General features: G+C 42.9%; 1 pseudogene; it reads right to left on the bottom strand.

Annotated features, from left to right (window-relative positions):
- Window positions 1–1,090: 1,090 nt before the first annotated feature.
- LOC103746756 lies at window positions 1,091–3,235 on the bottom strand (annotated as a pseudogene).
- Window positions 3,236–7,614: the final 4,379 nt, after the last annotated feature.

The raw sequence follows: 7,614 nt of genomic DNA, 5'->3' as shown, positions 1-7,614 counted from the left end.
TTTTTTTTTTGGTTTGAGACAGGATTGAATTCAATAACCAAGGCTTGCCTTGAACTCCTCCTGATCCTGGAATCCTTGAGTTAGACTTGCAGGTGTGTACCACCACACAGGTTTAGTGACCAAGTTTACTTATTAATCTCCCTTCAGGCAAAGTGAACTGCAGTAATATTGCATGAAGGAAAGGAAATGGTATCAATTTAAAGAAAAGTGTCAGGGCAGGAGAGATTGCTCAGCTGTGAAGAACACTGACTATTCTTGCAGAAGACCCAGGTTCGAATCCCAGCACCCACATGGCAGACAACAACTGTCCTTAACTCCAGTTCCAGGGGATCCGATGCCCATTTCTGGCCTCCACAGGCATTGTAAGGCGTGGGTGCACTTACACACATGCAGGCAATACACTCATATATACAAATAATAAATATTTTTTTGTCTATTTGAGACAGGGTCTCCCTGTAGCCCCAGCTGTCCTGGAACTCACTATGTAGACCAGGCTGGCCTTGAACTCACAGAGATCCACCTGCCTCTGCCTCCCAAGTGCTGGGACTACAGGTGTGCACCACCATGCCCAGCTATAAAATATTTTTTTTTAAAAAAAGAAAGAAAAGTGTCTTGAGCTGGAGAGATGGAATAGCAGTTAAGAATACTGGCTGTTCTTGCAGAAGACCCAGGTTTGAAGTCCAGAACCCACATGGTAGCTAACAACTGTCTGTAACTCCAGTCCCAGAGGATCTGACAGCCTCTTCTGGCCTCTTCAGGCATTGCATGACACAGGTGCACTTACCTACATGCACGCAATACATGCATACACATAAAATAAAAATAATAAATATTTTTTTAAATGATATGAAAGGGCCGGGCGTGGTGGCACACGCCTTTAATCCTAGCACTGGGGAGGCAGAGGCAGGTGGATCTTTGTGAGTTCAAGGCCAGCCTGGTCTACATAGTGAGTTCCAAGACAGCTGGGGCTACAAGGAGACCCTGTCTCAAAAAGACAAAAAAAAAAAGACATGAAAGGAAAGTGTCTTGTCTGTTTGTTGTTAGGATAATCAGATTTATCAGAAAGACTAAATCTGCCTGGAAGGCCAGGGTCTGGATGCCAGAGTTTGAGAGGAATAGAACTGGAAAGCCAGGATCTCCTCATCCCAGACCCAACACATAGGGCTAGGGATGTACCTCAATGATAGAGTTCATGCCTAACATGTAGGAAGTACTGAGTTTGATGCCAGAATCGCATAAAGACAGTATGGTGGCACTCAAGAGATGCCAAAAGAATCAGCTAAGGATCAGCCTAAGCTACACAGCAATTTGAAGCCGTCCTGGGTTTTAAAAATCGCTTGAATCCTGGACAAAAATGATCATTTTTCTGCTGGATCATCTGTAGCCTTCCAGATTCAGATAAAAGCGACAGCTCAGCCTTTCAGAGAGGACGTTCCAGGTCTCTGATCTCATCTACCAGGAGAATGTTGGTGGCAATCACAGTTCAGGAGTGAAGAATCTGTTTCTTCACACAATAGTTATCCTATGTGCCTACTTCTGCTGCTCACCTGTGCAGCATTGGCTCACCTGTGTTCAAATCCACACCGGACAGACTGACCCAATTCTGAATGTTCAGCTTGAACTTTAATGTTTCCTGAAGGTCAAAACCAGAGTTCTGGGCAAGAACCTTGGGAATAATGAGCAAGGCATCTACAAATGTCTGGACTCCAAGTTGAGCACTGCCCTTCACACTGGGCTTGTATTTAATCAGGACTTCTGTCATGGCCACTTCTATGGCACCAGCACCTGGGACAACACCGCCGTCATCAATAGAATTTTTGACAGCTCTCAAGCCATCTCTTATTGCATCCTTGATTTGAGTCAGTGTGTGCTTATTTGGTCCTTTGACCAGTAATGTGACAGAATGGGGATTGTTACATTTCTCAATGAAGGTGAACTGCTCTTCTTCCAGTGAGAAGAGAAGCCCTGCATATCCCAGACAGTCAGGATTCAGGTCATCAAAGGACTTCAGAGCTACCCCACCACAAGCAAGAGTCAGCCTCTCCATATTTCTCCTCTTTGCTCTGCACAGAGCTACTATGTTTTCTTTTGCAAGGGCATCTGAGGAAGAGGGGTCAAGTCTCTTTTGATTAATAACAACAAATCCTTTATCTGAATCACCACAAATGTTCTGCAATTCTGTTATTTTTTTAACTGTCTTCAATGAATTTTCATTCAGTTTTTACTCGTTTTTCTCTCCTGCACTCTTGAGAACAAAAACACAGAATTCACTTCTGTTTTCTCATATTCTTTTTTTATTTTATTATTTTTATTTTATGTGTATCAGTGTATTGCCTACATGTATGTGAGTGCAACTGTGTTGTGCAATGCCTCGGAGGTCAGAAGAGAGCTTTGGATTCCCCTGGAACCGGAGTTAAGGATGGTTTGTAGATGCCATGTGGGTGCTGGGAATCGAACCCAGGTCCTCTGCAAGAGCAGTCAGTGCTCTTAACTGCTGAGCCATCTCTCCAGCCCATTTTCTCATATTCTAAGGACATGTTGCATATGAGGATATATGCATTTTCTACTCTTTTCTTCATATCCAGATGCCATGCTCCATGATCCAAAACTAGTTCTCAAATTAAGCTTGTAGCAGTTTCAGACTTATGCTTCATCTCCATTATTTCAACCATGAAGTGGTCAATTGACTCATCTTTTTTCTTAATGGCCAAAATGGAGTCCACTAGAGCCTCTGTTAAGACATCTGCAAGTTCAGCATGAACTTCAGTTTGTAGAGATGTTCTGGCCACATTTATAAGTGTTTTTCTGGTCCATTTTTCTGTTTAATTTGTTCCAAAAACTGGAGGGCCTTTTCCTTCGCAGCTTCAAAACCTTCAGTTGTTATTCTGGAATGAAGACCCTCAGAGATGTAGAGGTCCACCTGGTTCAGCAGCTCCCCAGTGATAAGGACACTAGAAGTGGTACCATCACCAATTATGTCATCCTGGGCTCTGGCCACTTTTGCTATTAAAGAGGCTGTTGGGTGTTAAATTTGCATTTTGTGAAACAGTACGTTATCATCTTTAGTAAGTTTGATGTCTCCAGCACCAGAAACAAGCATCTTCATGTTGTCCTTAGGCCCCAAATTGGTCCTCAGCACATCCTGCAGATCCTGTAACCACGCTGATGTTCACCACCAGGCCGCCTGAGCCCCAGCCACCTTGGCCTTGGGGTTCAGGGTCTTCATCACCACCATCACTAAGCCAGCTCAGGGAGAGACTCACTCAGCATGGCCCCAGGGGTTAAATAAATTTTTAAATATTTTATTATTTTTCTTTTATGTGTATGTGTGTATTGCCTGCATGTATGTAAGCAATGCCTGTGGAGGTAAGATGAGGGCATCGGATCACCTGGAACTGGAGTTACAGACATTAGCTGCTATGTGGGTTCTGGGAACTGAACCCAGGTCCTCTGCAATAGCATCTCTCAAGCTATGATAATGCTTTTTTAACTAGTTCAATGCTGTGACTTGTAGAGGTAGGAAATAGAGGCATCAAACTAGAGCATGACCGGTTTTACCTTAGTGTCACCTTCTATGCTGAACTGCATAAAAGACCTGGTAGTCTTGTCAGCTGCTTGTCAGTGGGATAAATCAATCAGTAAAGACAAAGTTATGACTTTTACTGTATCCTATCATGTTCCCATTGTAAAGGAATCATCACTTCTCTAAATTCAAATGTAGCTAATTTCCTTCTGGAGGAGTGTAAACAATCTCCACCCCCTCCCCTTGGTCCCTACAACAAACCAAGGTACAATTTTGCCAAACTATAGTCTGGGAAACTAGTGAGTTTATTGCGCTTATTTACAGAGCAATGGGTGAGGGTTTACTTACAGAAGTGTGGGTGCTCCGTGCTAAGGGTTCATCCCAACATGAATGGTGACTTCCCCACAAAATGGTGCAAGAGCTTCCCCTCAGTTTCCTCAGTTTATAAACCCTTAGCCCTCCCCCTCGTGCAGACAGGACAAACTGACTGGTTGGAAGGTATGGCTGACACTCCCTGCCCCTCCTTTCTTGCAGAGCATAACAATCAACAAGCTTAGCTGTGATGATCCTAGGCAAGCAGGTACAACCAAGCTTAGGAAGATGGCATCTGTCCATAGTCTGTCTGTTGGAGGACAGTCCTACGCAGCACCAACCTTCCCTGATAACAGTCATTACTGTAATCCTACAAGTAAGTTCTTGCAGGTCATTGCTAATATGATTTGAAGCCATATGTGTATATGTATAAAACAAAAATTATAAAATTTGCAAACAATAATAGGGGCTCAGAGTGTAGCCTAGTGGTGGAGTATATGCTTAGCATGAGCAAAGTTCTGGGTTCAATCCCCAGCACCATTCCTCAAAAAAAAGAAAAAAAAAAACTGAAAAAAAATCCTAACTCAGACATTGTAGCACAGGCCTTTAATCTTCATGAGATCAATGCAAGCCCAGTCTATATAGTGAGGCCTAAGCCAGTTGGGGCTATAGGGAGATCCTGCCTCAAACACACACACACACACACACACACACACACACACACACACACAAAGTTCCTTCTGCCAGAAACAGGAATCTAACCACACTTAGAATGAACTCTGCCACAGCATCATTCAGAGATGTCATTCCCACAGACACACTGGGGTTTCTTACATCTCTTGTATTGTTCCTACAGTGCTTCTCCTAGGTGGAAATAAGATTCTTTTTTATTTTATTTTTTATGTGCCTGAGTGTATTTTTTGCATGTGTGTAAGTGCACCCATGTCATACAGTGCCCGGACAGTCAGAAGAGGACATTGGATCCCCTGGAACTGGAGCTAGCCACCATGTGGGTGCTGAGAATCGAACTCAGGTCCTGTGGAAGAACAGCAAGGGCTCTTAACTGCTGAACCATCTCGCCAGCCCTGAATATAAGATTCTTCAGTGCCAACCCCAAGCCAAAACAAACTGTTATGTGAGACTTTTAGAGCATTCCAAGACTATGACAACTCAGTGGACCATATCCCCTTAAAGAGATTACAAAGCATGTAATCATTTCTGGAAAAAGGCTCCTGAGAATAATGTCCCCACAATACAAGTTAAATAACTTGAGTGGTTATCAAAAAAGTATTTCACCACATTGGCTGATGCAGTGAATAGGATATACTAACCCTGGAGACATTAAAAAAAAAAAAGTTTGAATTTCCTAACACAAGGATTTATGGGTAATAGACTAATGGGGAGCATATGGATAAAAAATAGACCTCATTCTCCTTTGGGCCAACAAGGAAGGGATCTGGGACACTGCTAACATCTCATGCTGTGTCTACATTTATTCTACATAGCAAACTGGCTATGTAATGCAGATGCAGGGAGTCACCAGTTCTGTTTCCTTGATTAAACATGGGAAGTCAGAGGTGATATGTGCAGTTTGTCTTCCTCCTGGTCTCCCAAGATTCTTCTAGGTACACTAGTTTGTTTCACCTTCATGTAATGTCTGCTGTCCAGAATCTCCAATCCTTCCTACACAGCAACTGTCCTGACAGATCATTCAACAAATGACGAGACAAAATCAGGATGAATCATGCTACTCAACACATATACTGAAAATTAGCTCTTGTAGGCAAAAGCATACCTAAAGCAGCATCAGTCCCAGGGATAGGAAAACCCTGTCTTTCCTACAGCTTTGGGTATGTGAAGAAATGTAGGGGGATGAACATAAAAATTCTTGGGGGTCTGGAGAGATAGTATAGCATTTAACAACATGTACTTCTGGGCCTGGAGAGGTGGCTCAGTGGTCAGTTCCTAGTACCCATATGGTGGCTTACAACCATCAGTAACTACAGTTCCAAGGGATCTTTTGTCCTCTTCTGGCCTCCACAGGCATTGCATGCATGTCATACACTTACATACATGCAACCAAACACACATACACATGAAATAAAAATAAATATAAAAAACTGGGGCTGGAGACATGGCTCAATGGTTAAGAGCACTGAATGCTCTTGCAGAAGACCTAGATTTGATTCCCAGTACTCACATGGTGGCTATGAATCATCCTTAACTCCACTTCCAGGGGAATCTGAAGCCCTCTTCTGACCTCCACAGCATTGCATGACATGAGTGCACTCACATACACACAGGCAATATGCTCATACACATAAAATAAAAATAAATAAAAAAACTTTTTAATTAACTATAAGCCAGGCATGATGGTGCATGCCTGTAGTCCCAGCACCTGGGAGGCAGAGGCAGGGGGATCTCTGTGAGTTCAAGTCCAGCCTGGTCTACATAGTGAGTTCCAGGACAGCTGGGGCTATAGGGAGACCCTGTCTCAAAAAAAAAAAAAAAAAGACAAAAAAATTAAATATAAAAATCAAGCTCTTGCTAGGTCCAGTTCCCATCACCCACATGGCTGCTCACAACCACTTGTAACTCCAGCTCCAGGGTATCTAACACCCTCTTCTGGACTCCACAGACACTGCACAGACATTCACAAATGCACACACATACATACATGTAGTTAAAAAAAACCCCCCTCTTCTGGACTCCACAGACACTGCACAGACATTCACAAATGCACACACATACATACATGTAGTTAAAAAAAAACTTTTTTTTTTGAGACAGGGTCTCCCTGTAGCCCCAGCTGTCCTATGTAGACCAGGCTGGCCTTGAACTCACAGAGATCCGCCTGCCTCTGCCTCGTGAGTGCTGGGATTAAAGGTGTGTACCACCATGCCCGGCTTTTTGTTCTGTTTTTATAACTTTTAGTTAGCATATTAAATAATGGATTTCAGTACGACATTTTCATACATAGATTTCATACATTGTGCCTTGCTCATTTTCTTCCACTGCCATTCCCAGACCCTTTCCCCTCCCCTCCTGCTGGTCCCCCTCTCCCCCCAAAGTTGCCCTTCTGCTTTCCTCTCATCTGTCTGTATGCATGTATAGTTAGCTCTATACCTGCATCTGACAGAAAAGCTGTCTTCTCCTCACCTCCCCTTGTCCTCACACCCTTGCCCTTTACACCCCTTCTTCTGCTCATAGTCCCCCTTCTACTTCCATGCTTTACACAGCCAGGCAGACAGACCGAGATAGAGATAAAGATGCTGCATATGAAAGAAAACCAGGTGTTTATTTTTGAGTCTGTTTCATTTTGCTTAACATTTTGGGTTCTACCCTAAGCTTTATGTATAGTGAGTAGATCTTTGTTTCTATAACTTGGAACAACTTTTCCCTAGAAGAGTACTAGATAGTACTGTCTTACAATCTCTTACCATCTCTGTTGAATATTCTTATTTGTTTGCTTGTTTTAAAAAATCTTTCTAAAATGTAAAAATCATACTCGACTCAATGACCAAATGAAAATAAGCTGTCTGCAGGCGGGATTTAGCCCTTTGGTCTTATTCTCTGAGTCCTGTCTGTCTGTCCATATAGTGCTTATTGTGAGGTATCTTCTGTTATTTTGCCTAGTGGTTGTTTGAAGTGTTACACATATTTTTTCTTATGGTATATAAAAATAAAGAAAATCAGGGCTGGAGAGATGGCTCAGCGGTTAAGAGCACTGACTGTTCTTGCAGAGGACCCAGGTTTGATTCCCAGCACCCACATGGCGG

This window comes from Nannospalax galili, unplaced genomic scaffold, assembly GCF_000622305.1.
Source record: "Nannospalax galili isolate Female #2095 unplaced genomic scaffold, S.galili_v1.0 scaffold344, whole genome shotgun sequence".
NCBI lineage: Eukaryota > Metazoa > Chordata > Mammalia > Rodentia > Spalacidae > Nannospalax > Nannospalax galili.
This window is presented reverse-complemented; position numbering and strand designations above follow the sequence as displayed.